The following is a 24,035-nucleotide window of genomic DNA, read 5'->3' as shown; positions in this document are numbered from 1 at the left end:
CTTCTCTTATACCGTAATGGGAGCATAATACCTGTCCTCAACTTCCTCCAATACACACAGAAAGTGTGAATTACTACTGATCTCGGGACACACTTTTCTCAGGCCCTTCTCACTTTTTGCCAAACAGAGGGGTAAATGACATCCTTCCCTCCTTTTTGCCCATCTTATTTCAGGAATCTTGGTCTGTTCTGTCACATTCAGAAGTCATCTGGAGCGTAGCCACTGTTCTCCCCTCTGTTCGGGAACCATCAGTGTTCACACTGCAGTTCTTCAACTGAACATGCTCATAAACATCACATGGTAACTTGTCATTTTCTGACTCTGAGCATCTATTTGCATCTGGCACAGCATCATCCTTTTTAGTCTCTTAAAATATATGTGGCTCAAAGAACTCTTCAGGTGATCAGGTTAATGGACTGTACCCTCCTTTTAAGTATTCATTTTTCCTGATTGTATTTTATATGTGTTTTGAGTATCTAGGGAGAATGTTTCAACAGTCAAACCTACTTCTCCATCAGTGGTTTTATCAAGGCATATAAGATCGTTTTGAATCTGTCTCTCTGCTCTTTTGGAATTTCACATTTATTTTCTCCTTTCTTTTTTTCATTTGTTCATATTGCAACAGTTTGATTCAATGCTAGATTAAACCAAACTTTTTATGTGTGGTTGCAATCCCTGCCGCATTCTCATTTGCGGGCATCTTCATGTTTAAATCAGCAATCAATTCAGGATCGTTACACAAAACTGTTTTATGGGATTCTGTATTTTTATCATTGCAGGTGCCATTAGCATTTAGTCACCCGGTATCAGAAGCCACCAGATCGCCTCTGTGACCTTCCGCCCCTTAATTTGATGACTGTTTTTGAACTACACAGAGTTTCCATATCTGTTCAGACAACATTTTTACTTGCGCCTCAAGACATTGAAATCTGTCCATTTCTCTAGAATCTTCCCTTTCGGCTTAGACCGTTATTGGTTACTTTCATCCTGGTTAAATCTGTTCTGGTATCTCTCAGGAGGTGGATTTCTATTTGGATTGTTTCTGAACTCTTGATTCATCGAGAGTGGGGATTCATTCTTTGGTTGTGATCCATTGGTGGTGGTGATTGATTATAGTGACGCGGGGCATAGTTCATATTTTGTCTTTCATTTTGTGGGAACTGTCCCCTATATTGATTTCCATTTTCAATTAACTGATTCACATATCGTGGTCTGTCCTGATTGCCATACACCATAGTGTTGGGGTCAAATCTGCTCTGTGCCCCCAATGTCTGGTAGGGACTATTGTTTCTTTGATCTTGATTTTATCTCTGATTGTTATTTATGCCTGACATATCAGGTCGGTATCCCACCCTCTCTCCCATGTACTTAAGGCTAATATAACTCTCTCTATTGTTTGGATCATGTGACTGAAACATCGGCGCCTGGGGTGGCGGCCTCTGTGGTGCACCCCTCTGATCGGATGTCATATTATTTCTGACTGATGTTTGAGCTGATTTGAGTGACATTTTGGCAGATCTTATCTTCATTACTGTTGCTGAGGAGTCTTTAGATTTTAATCTTGTTTCTTTTATTTTATCTCCTTCTCCACTCTGGCAATAAAGCACCTCATATAGTTTAGTACCTTGGTCTACAATCCATTCAAGAGAATTCTCGCGATCAAACTCGGGAATTGACTGAGATATAGAATCTTTCTGTAAGCCATAGAAATAAGCAGTCTTAAACTCAGTGGAGTTGGGCCTAAAGGATACATCAAAACGAGAGAATGCTCTTTTCAACTCTTGGAGAAATTGTCGAGGTGACACATTTGGCTGATATGTCATTGTATATGCAGATTCCTTTGCATCCTGCAGTGATTGATATGGAGAAAAATTGTGGACATGTTTTTCTGTTCATTCAAACCTCTGATAATGCTTGCTGTGGCACATCCAGAGGTAAGTGAAAGCATTGTCTGTATTGTTCCTTGGGTATTTTTAGGGCCTTACATATATTGTGCAACGCTTCCAGATGATCATCTATACAGCAATCACCCCCCTTTTTTGAAGGGTTTAATTAGGGCCTTGATTGATTTCATTATTTTGATAGGGCTACTTGGCGCTATGTTTGGAGTGGCATTGTTCTGTTGTTCATTTCTTTTCTCAGGTGCGTGGGATTGGTGGCAACCACTAGTGGGTGAGTCAAACCCTCCAGTTGCGTTACAACCAGGCCCAGAAACCTATATAGCCATAGGGACATTATTCCCTCTCGCAGAAAGGGGGCTGACCTCAATTCCATTGACTGTGGTACCTTGTTGTTTTTCCTGAGATTTAAAATGACATATTTGCTGTTCCAAATCTTTGCAGTTTTTATGCAGTTTAAGGTAAGTATTTTCATTGCCCATTTTGTTAATCACATCTTGCATCTGACCTATTTTCATTTGGCATTGATCAAATTCTTTGTCCCTTTTGTCCCTCTCTTGGAACATTTTAACTATTTCTTGTTCAATAGTTTGGAGCTCACCTTCTTTCTCAACATTGTTTCTCTGCAGAGTGCATCTCTAAGATAACATCCTCTTTGTATTGGCTGATGTCACTTACCAATCCTTTCAGATGTTTTAATTCTTGTTCACTGTCTTCAAAATGCTTCCTCCTCTGAGACAATTGGGTGTCAAATTCATTGCATGACTGCATTTCTTTTTGACATAACTCGAGATCTGATCTTAACCTTTTCTCCTGCTCATTAGCTCCATCTAATTCGATTTTTAGTCTGCCAATCAATTCAACATAATGTTCCTGCATTTGTAGAGACCTATTTAAAATGATCCAGATTTTGATAGAGTCTTATCAAGCAGTCTGTCTCAGATTTTTTGTCAGTAGCTCTAAATAACCTCAGAAGACACACCTAGATTATCAAAGATGCCATCAAGCGGTTCTTTCTGCACTTCCCCACTAATGCGGTCATACCATTGTATGGCATTGTCTGATGACCATACCCCATGCGCATTTAATTTTGCCTTCTAAGTACTTCACCAATTATTTAAAAGTGGCTTCAATTTGAGACATAATGGAATTTCAATTTACAGCACTACACTAATATCACAAAATGAGTTCCCTTTAATGCATGGATGGCGGTGTGGGACACACTTGCCACACCCAGTAGCTGCTTTACGGTCTGTTCTCGGCCAACGCACCATAATATGTAAAAGGCTTTGTCTTTGGGGCTATTACCTAATTTAGTGGCATTTTAGTACTGTGGTATTTTGTCAGTACTTTGGTGGTAAATTGGCCTTACTTTATTTGGTGGCAATTTAGTATTACCCTATTCTAGTAGTAGTTTAGTGTTATCCTATCTTGGTGGTAATTTGGTGTTAGGTTACTTTGGTGGTAGTTTTTAGTGGTATCTTATTTTTGTGGTGTAGTGGGGAGCATACCTTGTATAATGCTGCCCTACGATAAAACAAACCTTCCCTCTTTATAATTATGACACACTTTGGGCTGACAGTAGACAATCCCCAGGCTTATTACACTTTTAGGGGACCCAGTAATACCATAGATAATGTCACTTTTTGCATGCATCACATTTTCAGTGGTTTATTTACACCAAAGACCTAAGTCCCATGAAGGGCCATGTTTCCCCTTTTTTGCATGCAAGGTGAAGCACATTCACACAACTCTTCTATACTACCTACACAAATATCCACTTTTCTCAGATTTTACCTCCAGCTGTATTTTTTACCACTGTGATGTGAACACCAGAGCACTCTAGACTCCCTTTCCCCCTGAAATATTGATTATCATATGCATGGAGTGAAGCAAGAAAAAACAGCACCAGCCTCGTTTCTGCTATTATAATAATTATTATTATTTTCTTAGAACTCAGCGGTATATAACCAGAAACAAAATGTTACATTTCATGATATCATAGTTATACTTCTTACCAATAGTGGGCACAGCTTCAACCCTCTAAGAGATAAGATACAAGCACATGGCAAAATATGGAAACATTTGTTAACGTGGTATGCAGTTCTCTTTAAACATGTACAGAAATAAAGAAGCAAAAATATGACATTTAGGTTTTAAACATAGATCCCTATGCTGCCTGATAATAAATGTCACTCCTTCCACGTTCCCCTCAATTAGGACCTAACTTACAATGATTTGCGGAATTCCTGCGTTTTGCCTAGTTAATCTCTTTCTGTCATGGCTATCTTCCTGGGAGTACAACAGCCTTTGCACTGCCCCGGGAATACTTCAAAGCCAGGGCGCCACCTCCCCCAGCGATGTCTTCAGATTGCAGCTCAGGAGCCCAGCACTGGACCGCCACACAGGCAAGAAGCAGAATCCCAGAATGACTGCTATGCCTTTCAGCTCAGTTCCCTATATTCTAATTCCTTGTCAATCCAGAGCAACCCTGCCTCTCTCTTGACGTGCCTGACACCGCCTAAGCTTCTACCAATCACATTACAAGAGCCTTCATGTAACTATTAATTTCCTGCGAGAAAAATGAAGGCTTCAGCTTGCATATGAAACAGCTATTCATCACTTACAGTGGTTTTTTTTACACATTCCTCCTTCATAGAAAAATATTAAACAGAGTCCCTCCGAGTCTGCTGAGATTGCATTGCAATGTTTATAAGGAAGTCTAATTAGGGGATTTTGTTAAAGGGGAGTTAGTTTTATTATATAGGTTATTTCACAATGCAATTTACACAGATTGGAATCCTCATAATTTATATGTGTAATGCACATTGAAACCACTGTGTTTTCTGCCAATGCTTTGTCACTGCAGGCCTAATTCACTGACCCTAGTTTGCCCCCACTTGCACCCATTTGCATTTTAAAATGATTGCATATTTTGTTGGATGTTTTTTACAATGAACACTCACTTTACCAGCTGCATCTACACACGTTTTGTTAAGTGCTTTTAAAATGAGCATCCATTTTACTGGATTCCCTTGGAAATACTGTTATCCTTACACATGTGTTGTTATTTGCATATATCACTACAACACTCACCATTAGGTTTTTATAGTTTGCCACGGAGGATGACATTAGTAGTATGTGGCCTATTGTCACATATGATGATTTTTCACTATACAAATGTAATTTTTTATTAAATACTTTGAGAAGTCTAGAGAGAAAGAGCATGATGAAGGACGTCCGTTGATGTCCGTTGTACTCCCTGTTTTAGATAATTGATATTAAACAGTTATCCTTTGCCAACTACCTGAGTTGTTTAAATTATAGCTGTTTGAATAATCCACAATCCATCTCCAGGGTATTGCTACCTCATCTTAAAGGGCTGAAAGCTCCAGTGCATGTGGTAGCAGAGGATGGTTAGATAACCCATCGAGATAAGTAAGCTCTGGGGTCCCGGCCATATTGAACAACCTCTGACATTTGGCTGAAAGGACGTGAAGCTCCCTGTACATAGCGCTTTAGAATAAAGTAAGCCTTGTACAAGCTAGGGTAAGATGGGTCCCCCGGTTTCCACGAAATCCCCTCCCAGAATCTACAGGAAGCTGAAAGAATAGAAGGTTGGAAGAGGCCACTGATGAGGCGTACGATCCTGAGAGTAGGAAGTTGAAAACCACGAATGGTGAGTAGAAAACTGAGCGAGATGGCAAAAGAGTGAATGAGCAGTGGGTGAAGAGAACGATAAAAGAAAAATAAGTAACGGAGGTATGTGCGAATAATGTAAGTTGAGAAATTATGAGTGTTAATTATTGAGTACAATTGATTTGAGGAGAGGCCAAGCAATTAATAAGATACCTGTGTTTTAAAGAACGTAATAGAAGGAACAGCAACTAAAATCCCATAGCGGATGACTAGGAGACAGATTTGATTAAAGATGTATCTAAGGAGGGCTGTTCAAACTCCGTAGGAGTGTTTTTAGGAGCAGAATTAGTCTTGAGGAGGAAGGCTAAGATACATGTGACCGGCGAGTGTATTAGTTTGTCTGTTTTATGTGACTGTGTAATGATGACAAGATAGTAGACGAAATCGATAACTGTGAAAAGGAGGAACGGGAGAGTTTCAGAACTAAGCATGTATTTAATGAACTTGAACTGATGGTGTTTTTAGAAGATGTAAGAATAAAACGTGATAAATAAAGGGTTTGGAGCCTTCGACGATTGGTGCACGATCATATTATGTTGTTTTCATTGAAAAGTATTGTTGAAATTTGCAAAGAGTAAATGGTGAGTATTGACAGTCAAAGAGTGACGTGTCAAAAATTGAGGATATTACTCCATTTATACACTTCTGTAAAAACGCACCTAAGCTTAGACAGCACAATGTGGGGTCGGGTGAAGGAACTGCTGAAGAAAAGTTCATGCCATGGCCACAAGAGGGATTGCTCTCGAAGGAAGGACTCAGCATATGACGACATATTTGCATGCTGCATATATGAGGAAAAAGCTAGAAAAATGATCAGCGAGCTAGTGTTCTAAAAAGCATAATAGGAGGAGAGAGAGAGATGAACCACCACCTGTAGATCAGATACTCAATGTATGCTCCGAGGGGGGTGAAGAGCCTTCCGCTCCACCCACCGCACCTGAAACAGATGGAGATAGTAAAAAGGGTGATGGGCTGTACCCACTAAGGGAGCTCGAGGCAGTAACAGGGTATAGTAACCCTGCGTAATGAGTTGCCTGCGCAAAGCAGTGATGAGGGCTCGGAAAAAGATACTGAGAGAGATATGTAATCTCTAAGGTCCTGAGGGACAAGGAGAGATATGATAAGGAGAGAAGCAAACAGCTGAGAATACCTCTAGATGAAAGATGGGACAGAAAAGGAAGGCAAGAAGGAAAAGACAAGACTGATGCGTTAGCATTTATACATAACGAATGGGCGGGTAGTCAGATTTTGCTCAAACTCAATGGTAAAAGCATTGAGGACGTAAGAGCACGTGGCATTGATCGTATGAAAAAGGAAGTAATGGATCCTAATCCCGTAGTGGTATGGGAAGGTTTAGAAGGGTTCTTCCAAACACATGAGCCAATAACAGGTATGTCCAGAGTAAATCTGGAGGGTGAGTTTGACTCTAGAAGCATTAGGGGCGTAATGGATAAAGTTTATCATGAAACGAAATCAAGAAAGTACTGCAGGGGAAGAGTAATAATGATCGACTTGAGAGTACGCAGCTGTACGACAAAGAAGGAACCTCATGGAGTTTTGAACCCAAAGAGCTGCTTTAAGATTGAATTACTCTGAACAGAGATGATGAAAAAGAGGAATTGCACAAAGTTGGGAACAGTATAGGTGAGATGAGAGTAGAGAACCTATTTATGAGGAAGAAGGTAATACATGTGGCCCTAAAGGGTGCTTTCAATGGGTAAGAAAACAAGAAGGTCGGATTTAGACCTCCCTATATCTTGGGCATCAGAATCATTGACACAGCTAAATCAACCTTGAAAGCAGTCCTATGGTCAGAGGGAGGACTTGCCACCATATGTGAGCAGGCTAAGGTCACTGCCAGGTGATAGACGGTGCAGAAACATTGTCACTGACATCTGATAGACAAACGATAGGTGACGAATGTGAGTTCGGAGTTTCACAAGTTTTCTCTCTTAGAGAAGAGAGGACAAATAACATTGATCAAGAGCAGGATATTTTGGTATGACCACGGTAAACACAGCTCCTAGTGGAGCACCGTTTTTTAATACTGAAAGGTGACGGGTTTGAAAGCGCTTAGAGTACTGTATCTGGATATATCAGACATAAGAGCTATAAATATGCCAAGGGCTGCCAGATCTGCTGTAGAAGCAGCTCAAGAAATTGGTGAGCACAAAAGCAACATTATGGTCAGAAATACAGCTGACCATTGAGCATTATTGCAGGCTTTTGCAAGAAAATAAGTGAAAGAAAGACGATGTTAGGAAAGGTGAAGAGGCAAGGGTAACATAGGAAAAACTATCCAAGTACGCCATTGAAGGGGCAAAACTGACTAGATGAGAATGGGTCAGGGTTACAGCAATCAGCAAACATAGTGCAGATGAATAATCAAAGACAGTTTGACCAAGGTAATAATAGAATATACCATGGGGAAGGGAAGGCTTTCAAGGAAAACTTCCTGGAAAATCAGAGTGGGTTCCAGAACATACAGAGTAATCAAGGTATGTAGGAAATGCAAATGAAAAAACCTCTGCCTATAGGGCGGATACATGATATGACAAAGTACCTTTGTGTGTATGTAGGAATCAAGGTTTCCTGCAGAATAATCAATTTTCGAGAGGGGGGACTTCAAACCCGCCAGCATATTTGCAGCAGTATAAAGATGGGTTTGTTCAGAATCAGACAGTGCAGCAGACAAGCGCTGAGAATGCAGCAAGATTTTCAAAACACAGTAGTCGACCATGTAGATATCGAAGAGCACAAACACGAGACAAGTAATGACTCGTAAGAATAAGGGGAGTTATTGTTGATGAAGGGAATCCTGTGTTTAGGTGCAGGAATGAGAATGTCTCCACAATAGGACTGCCAAAATGGGAGATTTAAATATAGTTACTGTTATTGGTGATGCTTAAAAAATCCTCATTAGGAAACCAAGTGTTGATGATAATATGAAAGACAAGGTTTGGAGGCAGCCATGGTGCTATTACCATGGCTGCCTCCAAACTGGGCTCCATTACCGGGTTCCTGCAATGGGGACTTACCGGGTAATTCCGACATAGGAGGACCCGGTAAGTCCTCCTTGCAGGAACCATTCCCCATTCCCATTTGAGCGCCCATAGGGCTCAATGGGAATGGGGAGGGAGGTAACAACGGGCATATTACAAGTGTCCTGTTGTTACCTCCCTCTTCCCCTCGCGGGAACCGGAAAAGACATCTGGTTTTACCAGACGTCTGATCTGGGTCCTGCAAAGGGAACCTCGTAATCAGCCCTGACGGAATGAAGGGGGCCGGTCCCGTACCAGCCCCCATCAATCCATCAGCGCCAGGGTCGTAATGAGGCCCAAGTTCTTTTTATTTTATGTACATACGAATGTAACATGCTGATTTATATGCAAGGGGAAAGTCTTAATGTGGGAAAAATGCCGTAAATTACTTAAGGGTTCATAGGAGCTATAAGCAGAGTTCCTTATACTGAAGTATTGACAGTCTCTAAAAGAGAGGGACATGTCTGGGCCATTATTGTTAGATTTAAGGAAAACATCGGTCCATATATTGGGTTAAGAGTTAACAACCAAATTAAGAATGACAATTTTTTATTGAATGAAGACATAGGGCCTCATTATGAGTCAGCCGGTAAAAAAAGAAAATTACCGGCACATGCCGGTAACACCCCCCAAACCTTCGATACCAGCATCCTCGATGGTGCAGGCACAGGCACCAGCGATGCAGTAATTACCGGTCCCCCGATGCCGGTAATACCGGCACCAGAAACAACGTCATTGCGCCGGAACGGTAAATGCACAAGTGGCCATCTTCCTCACTCTACAGCAGTTGAACAGGAGAACAGAGTAGCCAGGAAGAAAGCAGAGGAACATGTCAACCAGGCAAGGCATCGTCCATCGCCGTAAACTAAGGTTTAGCAACGTAGAGCTGAACATGTTGGCCAACACACTTGTCGAACATGCGGACATTGTGTTCTGTGTCGACCTGCGCCGGGCACACCAACTACGGAAAAAAGTTGTATGGGAGGAGGGGACAACACCCCAGACTGTCCGCGATTGTCGCAAGCGGTGGGGCGATCTCCGCCTAAGGGTCCGCAACGTCCTCTCTGCCGAGCACAGCCAGAGGCTGGGCACAGGAGGCGGACTGCCATCCCCCATCAAACTTGCCACATGGGTGGAGACATGCAGCACTGTCATCAAGATGGAGGGCATCAAGGGGCGTTGGAAATGTCGAGATGGGAGTTGCAACATCGGACGATGATGGTGAGTGTCTCTTACCATAAGCCCAAAGTCACACCATACACCTTCATCCCCAACGTCAATTGCGAAGTCCACAAGCAAGTAGGTGGCACCATTTTCATGCCGCATTTGCTCCCACCTAAAGCCACCTCCCACATAACTACAATGTCCCTGCCAGGAACACACCCAACAAACCCCACTGACACACCCCACATGAGCCCTTAATTGCCAACACAAGCACCATCTGCATGCACACACACTCATACACATCACTGTACAGCTGTAGCCCTCACCACCGTGCCACCTCATGGCAAGATGCACACATCACCTCCAGCATTTTCACACCTGACACACCCACCATGTCTGTACACGCAGTGTAAACATCAATGCATGTACGTACAGAATGGGAGAACATCAGTACCACAACTAAACACCACATGGCACACAGCCCCTGTGGCATGGCCACAACACGCAAACCACTACCCACCTGTAGGCCACCCAACAGACACCATGCACAACATGGCTGCACCAGAAGGATGCTCCGACAGTGCCCCCACTCCATTCTTGTGTGCACCATGCCAGGCGCTCCAACATGTCCATGAAAATGCGCATGACTCGGAATGTACTAGCATTGATCTATGTCGGATGTATTCAGACCCATGACTAATGCTCTGCCTCACTGTCCCCCACAGGCACAGGAACAGACAGCAAGGGTAAACACACCCCAACACCACAGAGAGCCGCTGCAAGTCGGCACCGTGGGGAAGACACCGCCTCCAGCCATGAGCCTTCTACCTCCATGACAAGAGTGAAGCATGCCACACCTTGCACACCACAGCCCCCCCGTGAAGAGGACACAAAGGCTGGTCAGCAGGCCGAGCAGGCACTAACTACCTCCAGCAAGTCCCCCCAGCAAATTGCCACTCATGGAAGCAAAGCACCCCTGCATACCTCTACTCCCGCCAGCAAGGCCCCCGAGCCAAGATCTACTCCTGCCAGCACGGCTCCCCAGCCAAGACCTACTCCTGCCAGTAAGGCCCCCCAGCCAAGATATACTCCTCACACCAAGGCCCCCAGCAAACATCCACATCTGGGACACAGGAGCTGCTCCAAGTGGAAGAGCTGGAATCCCCCGTGGCCAGTGAGCTGGAGGAGCCACATGAGCGGTGCAGAGTGAGCAGGGGGAGGTGGCTCAATCTGCCCTACACAGTGAGGAGAAGGCTGACTCCGCAGGCCACAGCCAGCATGAGGAACTCGAAACAATGCCACCCAGGCAAGAATGCCCACGTCCTGCACCTGTACATGGCTCAGGTGCCCACAGCACAGTGGAGGGCAGTGGCCCTGACAGCAACAATGTGGAAGCTGTCTTCAGCCCCGGAAGCCCTCACACCCCACCTCCTATGCCAGCACCTGGTGCACAACACATCAGGGATCTTGAGGGGCGACTGTTACGCATGGAGGGGCGGCAGCAGGTTATGCAGCAGATGGTGAGGCAGTATGTGACGGACGCAGAAGCAACACAGCAGGCCATGCAGGAAGCCCTGCAAGACAATGAAAGGGTGGTCAGAAGGGCATGTACTGCATGGCCAGGTGTGCGCAGGAAGGGAATACAGTAATGGCTTCCATGACCGAGGCCATCACACAGTTGGCGACCGCTATAGGGGAGCATAGAAATGTCACCACTACCCCCAACTCGGTCCATCATCAAGCATGACACCGGCCAGTTCAACACAATTGAGCCCTGTGCAACGCTCACAGCGACTTGTGTGCCGCACAGATGCTCAACCTCCTCCACCAAAAAGGGGGCGTGAATAGTAGTACTCACAAGTGCATGTTGGGAAGGAGCAGTAGTGAAGTTGTTGTGGGGGTAATTGGGGTGGGGATGGGGGTTTTGGGGTATTGAGTGTTTGGGTATTGGGTATTGGGTTATTGGGTGTGGGGATATAGGGTGTGCTGGTAGTTGGGGTTGGGTAGTGGGGGTGGTGATCATGGTGGTAGTGGCAGTGGGGGTAGTGGGTGAGGTGGTGTGGGGTCAATTCAATGGGATAGTGGTGGTAGTGAAGTATTGGGAATATGTACATAGTTAATGATTGATCAATACAGCTGGTTTGAGGAAGACAAACACGCGACTGGACATTGTTTCTTGTGTGTGTGTTAATTTAATTATGTACAGTGCCCAGTGCCCAGTGTGACCCATGGCCAGTGCCTTGTGTCCTCCAGTCCATCAGAAGTATTGGGCAATCAAATCTTGACGTGCTGCACGTCCTTCATTCACATTGTGGCACTGATGATTTCCACCATCTTCTCCATCATCATCCTCATCCTCAGGTGGCATCATGTCCATGTCAGGGGGCAGGGGTACGTTGCGCTGAATGCACATGTTGTGTAGCATAGCACATAGAAACACAATTATACACACCTTCTCTGGCCCGTAAATGAGTGCCCCACCCTACCTGCTGAGTCAGCGAAACCGGGCCTTCAACAGCCCAAAGGTCTGCTCAATGGTGACACAAGTGTGTGCATGTGCAGGGTTGTAGTCCTCGTCCTGGCTGTTGACTGGTTGCCTGATGGGGGTCAGGAGCGATGGCTTCAGGGGATACCCAGCATCTCCTGCATGGAAGCAATAGAAAGGGTACTTGTGATTAATTCAGTAATTCCTTGTCAGCACTGCCTGTACAGTGTTCATGATTACATGCAACAGAATATTCATAACTGCACATGACATGTTCCTTATTCAAAGACCCAGGTAAGTGTACTTAGGAATGATTCATGGTTGGGGGATGGGTGCTGTTGACGTCCCAAGGAACATTCAATCTGAACCAGCACTCTCACAAATGAAGTCCAAAAGTCCATGATGTCCTCATATCTAATTGATGTGTTACCAATGGAAATTGCCTATGCATGTACAGTGCATAATCACACTTTTGCCTAATGTGCTTCATTGAACACAGTGGTTTCCACATAATGCATTCCACTAATTGATGTCACCATGTACATGTCCATCAACACCTTCCCCCATATGACTAAGGCATATTCACATTGGTGCTATGGGCCGCAGGTGAAAGGTTACGTTTCTGTGATATGGCTTGGTGGGGACTGGCATGGTGGGAATAAGGTACTTTGGTAGAGTCCTGCACCTCTCAATCATATGTTGGTGGTGGTAACTGATTGATGATTGCAATTGTTTCCATACTTGACACATTGTACTTGGAGGTGTCCCTTAAGATGTCAAGACAGGCATACTGATCTGCGGTGTACCTGTGGAGTGAGTGCAGTGACTGAGATTTCTCTGTGTGGCAGTTGGATTTAGCTCAGGCACAGCAGCATGACTCATGATTTCCTTTGCTGGTGTGAGCACTGTGTATGTTGTTTGCATGTACGCACAGCTGTGTAGGCATGCCACATCTGCATCCATTGGCTGTGTTCCACATTCTGTTGCATTGACTTGGGTCACAGTTGTGGGCACCCAGGACACTGTGTGTGGTCTTGTTCCATTCTATGTGTGTGATTTGTTATTGTTCATGTTGAGGATGTAATGGAATCTAGGTCTGATTCCACATGCAACTTTGCCTTCTATTGCCCGACACAGTCTCTCTGCACTTCATAGCATTCATGGTAATGCTGATGCCGATTTTCAGGAGTGATTATGGATTTATGCATGTGGTGTGCATGTGTGCTTCTCATGCATGCAATCCTGTGCTATGTTCCAACACCGCTCATGGCCGAGCCAGCAGACATGTTGCCTATGCTTGTGGTCCCCCCCAATCAACACCCCTCATGGCCCAGCCAGCAAACACGTTGCCTATGCTTGTGTCCCCCCCAATCAACACCCTCCATGGCCCAGCCAGCAGACACGTTGCCTATAGTTGTGGTTCCCTCCCCCAATCAACACCCCTCATGGCCCAGCCAGCAGACACGTTTCCTATGCTTGTGGTTCTCCCCTTCCCCCCATCAACACCCATCATGGCCCTGTGGTTAGACTCACCCTGCTGCAAGGTACGTTGTGCAGTGTGCCGTGACATGTAGCAGGGAAACCTGGAGTTGCGCAGCACCATGGTATCATGTGCGGAGCCAGGGAATCTTGCACAGCAATGCGTGATGATTTTGCATGCATCGCACACCATCTGGACATTTAGGGAATGGTAGAGCTTCCTGTTGAGGTACACTACCACCACAGCATGCCGGACTACCAGCTCCACATGGGTACAGTCAAGGGCACCAATTACATTTGCCATGCCTACCAGTGCATAGAATGCTATTTTGGTTGCATTCACCTCCTCTGCAATGCATGGTAACTTGATGTGGTTCCTTGCATGTTTTAGGAGTGCATCTAGAACCTGGTTGAGCACACGGGAGAATCAGGGTTGTGAGATTCCATGCAGCTGCCCCACTGTGTGCTGGTAAGTGCCTGTGGCAAGGAAGTGTAGTACAGACACTACCTTCAGCAAGGGGAGTATAGCTGTCCGGATATTGATGAAGCTCACCAGCTCATCATGAATGAGGTCCACTATTGTGGAGATGGTGACCCTGTCCATCTGGTACAGGGTGTGGATCTGTGCAGGGGTTAGGTCAAATGGACTGTCCCTTAGGTGGGGGATTGGTGGCTGCCTGCAGGGTACAACTGCCTGCACTATTGGTATGTGCTGGCCCAGTCTTGCCCTCCTTCTCCTCCAGCGCCTCTGCTGCATTCTCTGGTTCACTGCCTGCTCAAGGAGTAGCAGTGCAGGCATGTCCTCCAGTTCTAGTACTGCAAGTGCTAATGGTAGCATTGTGGATTTGGGAGGGGTGTGGTGTGTGGGAGTGCTCCTTTTGTGCTGTGACAGACTCCATTGCCTCCACCTGTGCTGATTGTGTGCAGCTGTGGCAGGTTTCTACACAGCAGATTCCTATTAACGCCTGTCCCGCAATGCCGGTGTAAAGGGCATCATTATATCTGTGGTTACCAGCATCTGCATACCAGTAATTGCATGTCCGTGCACCTCTTGATGTGCACTTAACTGCGCCATGCCAGTGTCACTGGCACGGCTGCCATGTGACGGCGCTCATACCGGCAAGCAAGTGCCCGGTCACAGCGGGTCCCTGCTGACACCGGTGACACAGGCATCACTGCTCGTAATACTCTGGTTACGGTAAACGATGCCAGTACAACAATACCAGCATCGATTTTACCAGACCGCCAACCTTGTAATGAGGCCCATAGAGTGTTTGTCACTAGGAATGTATTGTTTAAATAAGAGTGTATGAATTATGGTATGTATAAGAAGAATGGTTATATGAGGAATGAGTAGAATTAAAACTTTTTTTAGAGTGTATAAACCCCTTGTATATTATAATAGGATTTTGGACCCAGTAGTAAGGGGTAATGTTTGTTGCGAATTATTTTTGGTAAGCAGCCGCGTTAAGAAGAATGAGAGTATAGCAATAGGCATATTCCATGATGTTATTTATTGAACATACAGTATTTTATTGTTCTGGAAAAACCTAAAGGTACGTTGACATCTCAGAGGGCTTTTGCTTAGGAGGTGATAATATTGAATTTGCCGATTAAAAATACTCAGGTGTAAAATAATGAATCCTGTGCCATGTTTGTATCAGAACCACTAGCAGAAGGTGAGCGTACACATGATTGTTTATACTATGAGAAATGCAATGATGAACTCCCAAAAGTGAAGCAAAATGGATTGATAGCTGAGAAGATTCCGGTTCTTTTAGAATCGATGGTATAATGGACAAATATGTATAAAGACTGCTGTGATAATTGCACACAGAAAATGGAGAGTTTGAAAGATTGATAAAGTGTATGATTAGTATCTCATTTTTCGAGACAGCCTGCAGAATTAGTGGCACTGATTATCGCGCTTGAGAAATCATGGAGACCAGGAAGTAACAGTGTATAGTAACTCCGCCTACGTGACGTTAAGAGTATACGCAGGGCTAGCACATTGGAGAAGGAGGGGCTGCCTCAGAGAGGGCGGCACTCTGGTGCAACACGCAGTCTTATTGGACAGATTTACTGAGAGTACTGCAACTCTCAGTAGCCATCACAGTAGCTAAAATTCATAGCATATACAAAAAAAGGGCAGATTTTATTCCACCTGGATATCAAAATATAGACAAGAAAGCTAAATGTGTTTCATTTATAGAAGTGAGTATGTTATTTTAATGTTTGAGTGAATGAAAGCATGATGATAATGATGAGTGCGTTTAATTATTGTACTAAATGTATTTAGATCTCAATTGATAGGGATTTGAGGGGAAGGGCCTCAAGATAAGAAAGACTTGTGGACGCAGAGAGGGTGTTCTTTAAACCCCTCTAAAGCATTATGGCGACAAGACAGTACTGGTAAACTAGTGATGCATGTAGCCTTATTAAGGGTGGCGTTGGAATAGCTACACTACTCTGTGCACTTTACTAGAGAGAACATTGCTGCAATGAGTGCGAAGGATTGGTTCAGTGCACACATAAGTAGAATACATTACATTTTGTATAGTAAAGTATATCGTCTGTTAAAGGTTTTACTGAGCATGCATTACGCACAATTGAAGAGTTATTACGAGACCTAATGGTCCCGTCCAGCACCTGCATATAGATTGAGGTATGTCATCATAAGTGTCTTTTTTGAAAATTAGCACGAAAAATATTTGCTAGATGAAGAGCATGGGGAATATTGAAATTGAAGAATGGCCCTTATTTGTGTTAATAAAGTCTGTGAAATACATATGATTGTTGCTTAGAATAAGTCACAAGTTTTCATGGACATGTCACCAGCAGGCGAATAAGGTCTGTGAGAGACCCAATAGCTTGCTTAAAGAGAGAATAGCCAATCTAAAACTGACCCTCAAGGAAGGATGGTTGCATTTCCTACCACTGGCATTATATGCAGTAGAAATTAGGCAGATTCACTAAACCATCCTGTCTCATAAGAGAGTGGCAAGGAGGCGAATGAAGATATTTGTCACACCTCCATCTAGAAGTGGAAGTGATGTCCAGCAGACAGTAGAATTGTTAGGAAAGGAGCTACGTGTGTATTTTACGTGTATAACTTAAAATATCTCTGTCATTTTAGATAGGCTCAAGCGACAGGGGTGTGGGGTAGTGCAGAACACAGAAGGAGATGCTAAAACTACCAGAAATTATTTGTTTTGTGTTTCCAAACTTTTTCCCGGAAACAAGGTCCAAAGTCGCAAACTTTATTGAAGGAGGTGGTCCAAGTTTCGTTCTGACATTCCGGGGTGGGGAGCAGACAGCCAGGAGGGGGCACGTCTGCAGCAGCGGCATGGCGCTCCAAGTCACGTCGACTCCCATAACCAAGTGATCCTGACTTATCCAGGTACCATCTAAAGCAAACAGTTGGTTGACCAGAAGAATTAACACTGTACTCTCAACCCACCCTCCCTGCAGTGAATCATCATTACCCGATCAGCAGCACATGATGTAGAGCCTACCCTCCACTGTACGGATCCGCATCTCTCAGCAGGACAAAGCCTGAGGAAGTCCTATGCTCAGCCCCTGGCCTCTTAGTGAATCGGAACCGAGAACTTGGGATCTATAGCACCGGCAGGGTCGCCCCTACGGAGCCCTGATGAAGGCGGACGCAATTTGATGCAAATCCGCCGAAACGTGATACGAACTGGGAACACCTGTTTTGTATGGTTCCCTGTTGTAAAAGATTCTGTACATTCAGTCTCTGCCACGTTGGCCTAAAAGATATCTTGTTTTCCCTATGACCCTGGAACATTTATTGTCACAATTAGAAGGAATACGAAACATAAACAGGAAATTTCCTATGAATTAGGACACTAATTTGGGCAATTTTATAGCCCCTCCTGTTTCTAATTTTTCCTTTGGATTTATTCACAGAATACCCACCCATTTATATTAGCATGTATACTGTCATACAATAATGAGACTATTGAAATCCATCTGTATACTAATCATACAGTTTTCTATGTTCACCCTGTTGTATATACTACACATTTCTTTTGTTATTTGATGTCATTATGAATTGTTATTGTTTTTGCATATGTATGTTGCATTCTTCAGCATTGTTTTAAAAATCTATGCACTATATGTTTGTTTGTATTAGCAAATAAATGATTACTTTCCAATTTCTGTATTCTTGAACACAGTGAGCGATTTGTACATTTTTTTTTACCTCTTACTTGGATCTGCAACTTAGCAGACCAACCCTTCCACTAAACTGTGGACCGGCTTAAACACCTGAACCGGTCCAACTAAACAATTGCCTTGAGTATTGCTCACTAGCAAGAGCACACTCATTTGTTTTCATGTTACCCTTCCTAGTGAAAGACATTATACCGCCTGCAATCAAGGTGCAGAGCAGACGCGCTTGGATATTCTTTGATGACATAAAGATCCCCAGCACACCCATCAGAAGCAAGCATCGGGGAAGAACCACAACATGTGCAGACTAGGTCTATGACGAAGAAGATGGATGCAGAAGCTGCTGCAAGTAAAAATAAAGAGTTTATTGGACTGTGGCTTATTGCAGGACACTCTTTTCAGTCACTAAAGAAGAGTTAAGAGAAAATCATTCTTCTTGAGCCACTGGAGTTTGTTGACATTGGACTAAGGCATCGGGGTACTGTTCCCTTTTCCAGTCATCAAACAGGAACTCCAAGTCGGGCATACTGTCTTTTTCAATTAAATTGAAAAAGAGAGTATGCCCGACTTGGAGTTCCTGTTTGATGACTGGAAAAGGGAGCAGTACCCCGATCCCTTTCTTACTGACTTTCTCTTGGGAGGTGCCTATGGTGCTGCCCAATGACAATGTTTCCAGGATCGTTTTTGCTTTTTTCAGTTTATCTTGCACGCTTATCCTGCGCTGGTGGGGAGAACTACTAACATTCATTTGTTCTTGCACGATCCTAAGAATGGCCCAATTGTGAGAAGGTTGCTTGCAGCTATTATTGAACAGATTTTTAACACAGATGCCTCTGTCCGACCGTTCACGCTTAAGACATTTAAAAAATCAATCAATTAAACAATCCTTCAGCTTCCTGAATTCAGTGTGAGAAACACAGATGCCCCTATCACCAGATAATGCACATAGACTGGTCAGTTTAGTATTCCATTACCTGATTGAAGAATGTCCACATCTTGTTGGGAGAAAAACTGCTGTCAGACCTTTCTTCGGAGACCAGAGAAAAAAGGCAGCGCTCAATCAAATATTGAGAGACATAGTTAAAGTGAATGGGTACTCCGAAAGAACATTAAGAACTGAATTAGATTGTCGAGGAAGAAGATCGAAAGGTTTACTGATTGAGGAACTTTTGTTTCATGCTGAAAGAAAATCTTCATGTCGTCTGGTAAGAGGCCGATTTGTGGCATCGATTGGGAATTGGTGTACCTCATCGAATAAATCAGCCAGCTGAAGCTGATCGAGGAACTTTTGAGCTGACTCAGCAGATTCCAGAAATAATGCATGATGTTGCCCCATTAAAGTTATTTTTTCCTTCCTCAAAAGTAAAATGGCAGCATCAGTAGCAACTTCATTATGGCAGATCATGAGAGACGTCCACAATGTGAAAGAAGCTCTTACTGTAAATGGTCCTACATGTGTGTCATCTACACTTGCATTGTGTTTATAGTGGTATTGCTTTCATTTACAGTATTAACAGCTTATTATGTATAGGCACATGAGGTAAAAATTCCTGTGTATCCTCCTGCGCCAGAGAAGGGTACAGATGTGGCAACTACTAGGCAGCCGAGACCTTATGTAATTGTCCCTACTTTAGAGGTACACACGAAAGCACTTGTTCCTGTGATACAAAAATCTGGGATACCTTTTGATGGAAGGTCACGCATGGAGCTTATAGGAGATTCTCCATGGCCATCATATGCTGCTGCTAAGAGATGGCATCGGGATAGAAAAAGGCTTCTAGAACGTTCTCCTACTCAGGTAGCACATGTAACTACACCCAGTCCACTCATGAATAGTTCTATGATTGGTCCAGTGAGAAGAACCTATGCTGACATACTCCATGACATGATTAAAGAGGCTCCTAAGAGAAAAATGAGTCCCAAAAGAAATGATAGGGAGGATGATCATGAGCTAAATGATTACCTGAACAGTACAGCAAATTTGGGGAATAACCTATGGTATCAGCATATGAAGAAAGTGGGAAGGAGGACCTCGAAGGCGGAATGCTTTGTATGTGCACTCCTGCCTTATACCATGGGGAAATCTAAGATCTTCATAACCATCGAAATAGACGTCCAGACAGCACATTGTCTGTCACATATAGCGCTCTGCAGAACAAGAGGCCAGTTCATGGGCTGAGATGCCTATCTTAAATGGGCAACTGAATGGACAGATCCAGATGAAGATGATTAAATCCAGGATACAAAGACAAGAAACAAGACAAAGAATCTTGTGATTATGTTTTAAAGGCCTGGAGTAAAAGGATCTGAAATTAGACGAGAGGTGAATAAGAAACTTAAGAGTCCAAGAAAATCTTCAGAAGAGATTTGTAGATGGAAGAACAGAGGTCAGATACAGATCTGGAGATCAGTGTTATCACCAGATGGATGGGAAGAACGTGTGGTTATTTTCCGAGCCTGGGTGATCATTGGTTGCTACAAGCCAGTCATTGACATAGCACAGAATGGATGTAAACCAGTGTGGCCGCAACTTGCGAAACTATTGACCTGGGTCAAAGACAAATGAGGACCCTTGCAGATAGTGCCTTTGGAAAGTTCAAAGTTGTGCTTTAGAAACAATGGCTCAAGAAAGGTTGGAAAAAAACAAAACGGTGGCAGGATCTTTGATGTACCAAACATTAAAGTGGTGTGTTTCTCAAAAAAAGAGAAAACGACCCCTATAAAGAGTCTATTGCAAAACCCTAACTTTACTCTACCACCTAGGGTCGTTGGGAACAAACTTTTATAATATACAAAGAGAAAAGAGGCTAATATGAAACCATATACATGAAAAAGCAACAAAAAGTTATCCCCTCCAAACACACAAGTCTCAAAAAGTCCCAAAAAAATGTATACATATTTTATTGATAATACACATCAAATGTTATTTTTCTTAAAAAAGAAATAACCCCAAAAAGGGTATATTCTTTAAAATAAATCTAAAACCAGGTGTAACCACAAACAGTAATTACGTAAGATGTGTAATTACATACATAAAACATAAGACAGTCACATAGTATTACACAACCAACATGAAACATACAAAATTCACAATCAGCGTTGATTCGTTGTGTTTAAATACACAACGAACCAACGCTGATTGTGAATTTTTGGGGTTCTTTTTTTAAGAAAAATAACATTTGATGTGTATTATCAATAAAATATGAATACATTTTTTGGACTTTTTGAGACTTGTGTGTTTGGAGGGGATAACTTTTTGTTGCTTTTCAAGGATCTTTGATGTACCAGGAATGAAACTTGGGACAGCAGTAATCATGCAGTAATCATAGATCATTATTGGGCATGTGGATCCAAAGCATATATGAAGTTGCCCAAAGGTTTGGGAGATTCAATAAATAAGTTAAACAAAATTACAATTGAATAGATCCAGATAAGAATGCGCTCAAAAAACACTCATAAACCCTATTTACCTCAGCATACAGAAAAAAAACTCACTCAGTCTACTTCTGAAAAAAGATTGTTTGTTAATCTTTTAAATTTTTATAAATTGGTATAAAATGAACATTTCTTTCAACAATATGACATCACAAAATGTCTCAACCAAAAAACGTACAGACTAAAGGATTTACAACACATGACTTGGAACAAGGATGAGCATGTGAAATCACCTGGATGCTTAAAGGGAGTCATAAAGATAAAGATCCCAAAAGAAGCATTTCTTCAGACAAGGATGTCTAGAGATGAAGAATGATGGGAAAGTGGTCGATGAATCACCCAGAGGGGGGAGTGTAGAGAAGGAGCTAAGCACCCTACCTCAATAAACCTTGCCCATAGCACCTATATGTTGGATGCCAGAGTGTGAGACATGTGTGGTACCAGTGAAGATACTGATACCTAGGTGAATCTGGGAAGCAAGGTTCCCATTGTGAAAACCATACCTGCATATGAAACAATACGATGGCCATGTGAATGAAATCCCTGAAGAAACAGAGCAAATAAAAGATGAAGAAGAATGGTGACGTCACACAGAGCAGAGCTGACGTACATAGAAGAGATGCAGAGACTAGAGAATGCAGGCAATTCTATAAAGCTTCAAGAAAGTATCGAAGATAAGTGTCATCTCAGGCTCCAGATAAAGAGGCTTATGTTACAGAAATGTTGAAGATATCAAGCTGGTTTTACATGTGTACACATGCAAAGAAACACAAGCAGACAAAGTACTCTTGAGGCTAGCGTTATAGTGAATAGATTGTGGCATGCGCCAACATGTACATATATATATTTGAGTCAGTAAAGAATGGATGTTTCCACTAAGTACGATAGAAGAGCTGAGCAAAAGAAGGAAGGCTGCTTTTTCCAGTATGTCGCAGTTAGAAAACAAATGAATTACAGGAGAATCTCGGAAAGGCAAGGTTGGATGAGCCAAGAAGCCAAGGACATAACAGACTGGGGTGAACTTACATTGGATACAAATCGTGGGAAAGAATGAAACTCCTGTTCAGAAGGGATGGACAAAAACAAGAAGAAAATCAGAGGTCTATTAGAAAATAGTATTGTAATACACTAGAAACTCGATTTTGTGGTCTTCAGTCCCGTGGGGAGAAGAAGTTGGACGAGCATGATGGTCACACCTACGCATGAGGGCAGAGCATGCCTTCACTCCCCTGAATTCCCCAGAGTTAGGAATACTCCCAAGGACAAGTTCAAAGTCCTAATTGATGGCAGACCACTGAGGTGATGATGAATGAATATGCTAATTGGTTAGGAGCTATGGTTAAGACGAGCTCACCAGCACCTGGACTCTCAGCCTGCGTGCTGCTTTGCGTAGGTGGGAAGATACTGACGGAGGTTAGAAACTAACCAATAATAGAGGACCACATGATCAAGGGTCCTATAGTTGTGTAGCCAATAAAAGGTTGTATATTTAATTACGTTCATAGTTGCCCCACCTGATGTTAAGAAGAGAATCACAGTATTCCACTGCCCTAGATGAGTATGGATCGTATACCTAGATGATCCTCTTAGACCCTATCAGACTCACCATTAGGTTTTTGTAGTTTGCCACATAGGATGACTTTAGTAGTATGTGGGTTAACGTCACCTATGACGATTTGTTACCATAAGAATGTAATTTCTTATGAAATACTTTGAGAAGTCTCGAGAGAGATCATGATGAGCAACGTCCGTTGATGTCCGTTGTACTCCCTGTTTTAGATAATTTCTGCATCCACCATCCATCTCCAGGGTATTGCTACCTCATCTTAAAGGGCTGGAAGCTCCATTTCAATGGAACACTCTTCCTCTATCTCTTTGGTCTATCACGTATACTCTCTGTTTGAGTCTCTTTGAAAAATCATCTTCTCCACTGTCCATGATTGCACGCATTCAGAATTGATATTTGATTTATTTTACAGTTCATATTTTTGTATCGTTGGTTTTAACATTGTGCAGCGCTTCGGACAAAAGCGCTATATAAGACTCAATAAAATACAAAATACCAGCGATGGAAACATGTAACAAGATAGGGAGCTACGTGATGAGCAGAAGCAGACGGTAGGAACAGGGAATGAATAGAGGAGGTGTGTGCCATGTTGCTTCAATGCCTATTGGCCCATTTCGGTGGGACATTGTAGCAGTAACTGTCTGAGGTAATATGGTCCAATTGAAATGACGCCCTTTATCTAGCTGTTTTCCTGAAATGGGATTGGGGCATTTTTTTGACTGATCAACGGGGGGGCAGGGGGTGACTATGTGAGGTGGATGGTCAATAGTTTTTCAACAATGTATAGAGAAGTTTAGGTGGCCGGTGAGTATCACTTTGCTGAGATATTTTTGTTACACGTTTATTAACATATGCTATTGTTCTTGTTGTGGCAATAAAATGTTTGGCCTGCAAGTGGCGGGTCGAAGTTGGCTTGTTTTATACATCTTCACGGCCGCAGTATACCAATGCATTTTGTGTTTTTTTCTGTATGTGGTGCACTCCTTTTTTTGTGGATTGCTTTTTCCTTGTTTTATTGGACCTGAGTTGGGAGCACCTATTCTCTAGACGGGTACGCTGAGACATGTGTACCG

This window comes from Ambystoma mexicanum, chromosome 3p (assembly GCF_040938575.1).
Source record: "Ambystoma mexicanum isolate Mex_15411 chromosome 3p, UKY_AmexF1_1, whole genome shotgun sequence".
NCBI lineage: Eukaryota > Metazoa > Chordata > Amphibia > Caudata > Ambystomatidae > Ambystoma > Ambystoma mexicanum.
The sequence above is the reverse complement of the archived record's forward strand: the minus strand, read 5'-3'. Positions refer to the sequence as shown.